Consider the following 2,052-nt stretch of genomic DNA (forward strand, 5'->3'; position numbering starts at 1 on the left):
CACCCGGCAGCTTCTCCCCGCCTCTCTCCCCGCTTGGGCTAACTCTGTCAAATCTGGGCGTGGTTGCCCCGGGGTGGGGGACTCCAGCTGGGGCGCTTGGAGCCAGGCCCCACCTTTCCCCACCCCCTCCTTAATGAAGTCAAGTCTTCATGAATTGACTGCAGGCAAGGAAGGGGCCCGTGTGTACAGAATGTACCCAGTGACAGGACATGGACCCCACCCGGAGAACTCCACTGCCTCTCCTGTTTTATGTCCCCTGCTTGGCCATCCCTGTCGTAAGCAGACACTCCTCCACACTGTTTAGAATGGGGTCCCTGGTCACTATATACATCTGGCGCCCCCATCAGCCACGGGGTGGGTGTTACTGAGTGCTGGATGTAAGTACTTCTCTAGGATAAAGACGGAGGTTGCATAGTGCATCATGGCCCAGAGGAATGGGAGGCCCTACTTGCACTCACGCAGAGTGTTTACTTGTTTAGGTATACCCTGTGTGGAAATGTAAGTGTTATGTCCCTAGGATTTTGCCCAGTGAGGGCCATGTACATTTTACAGACACCCTGAAGATCAGTTTCAGTTCAGTTCTGTCTCTCAGTCGTGTCAGTTGTGTTGGACCCCATGGACTGCAGCATGACAGGCTTGCCTGTCCCTCACCAACTCTTGAAGCTTGCTCTAACTCATGTCCATCGAGTTAGTGATGCCGTCCCACCATCTCACCCTCTGTCATCCCTTTCTCCTTCTGCCTTCAATCTTTCTCAGCATTAGGGTCTTTTCCAATGAGTCAGTTCTTCACATCAGGTGGCCAGAGTATTGGAGTTTCAGTTCCAGCATCAGTCCTTCCAATGAATATTCAGAACTGATTTTCTTTAGGATGGACTGGTTGGACCTCTTTGCAGTCCAAGGGACTCTCAAGAGTCTTTTCCAACACAACAGTACAAAAGCATCAATTCTTCAGCACTCAGCTTTCTTTATAGTCCAACTCTCACATCCATACATGACTACTGGGAAAACACATAGCTTTGACTAGATGGACCTTTGTCAGCAAAGTAATGTCTCTGCTTTTTAATATGCCATCTAGGTTGGTCATAGCTTTTCTTCAAAGGAGCAGGCATCTTTTAATTTCTTGGCTTCAGTCGCCATCTTCAGTGATTTTGGAGCCCCCCAAAATAAAGTTTCTCACTGTTTCCATTGTTACCCCATCTATTTGCCATGAAGTGATGGGACTGGATGCCATGATCTTTGTTTTCTACATTTTGAGTTTTAAGCCAACTTTTTCATTCTCTTTTACTTTCATTAAGAGGGTCTTTAGTTCTTCTTTGCTTTCTGCCATAAGGGTGGTGTCATCTGCATATCTGAGGTTATTGATATTTCTCCCAGCAATCTTGATTTCAGCTTCATCCAGCCTGGCATTTAGCATAATATATTCTGCATATAAGTTAAACCAGCAGGGTGACAATATAGAACCTTGACGTACTCCTTTTCCTATTTGGAACCAGTCTGTTGATTCATGTCCAGTTCGAATTGTTGCTTCTTGACCTGCATATAGATTTTTCAGGAGACAGGTAAGGTAGTCTGGTATTCCCATCTCTTTCGGAATTTTCCAGAGCTTGTTTTGATCCACACAGTCAAAGGCTTTGGTGTAGTCAATAAAGAAGATGTAGATGTTTTTCTGCAATTCTCTTGCTGTTTCGATAATCCAACGGATGTTGGCAATTTGATCTCCGGTTCCTCTGCCTTTTCTAAATCCAGCTTGAACATCTGGAAATTCACAGGTCATGTACTGTTGAAGCCTAGCTTGGAGAATTTTGAGCATTCCTTTGCTAGCATGTGAGATGAGTGCAACTGTGTGGCCGGTTGAACATTCTTTGGCATTGCCTTTCTTTGGGATTGGAATGAAAACTGACCTTTTCCAGTCCTATGGCCACTGCTGAGTTTTCCAAATTTGCTGGCATATTGAGTACAGCACTTAAATGGCATCATATTTTAGCATTTGAAATAGCTCAACTGGAATTCCATCACCTCCACTAGCTTTGTTCATAGTGATGCTTCCTAAGG

Source organism: Odocoileus virginianus, chromosome X (genome assembly GCF_023699985.2).
Source record: "Odocoileus virginianus isolate 20LAN1187 ecotype Illinois chromosome X, Ovbor_1.2, whole genome shotgun sequence".
NCBI lineage: Eukaryota > Metazoa > Chordata > Mammalia > Artiodactyla > Cervidae > Odocoileus > Odocoileus virginianus.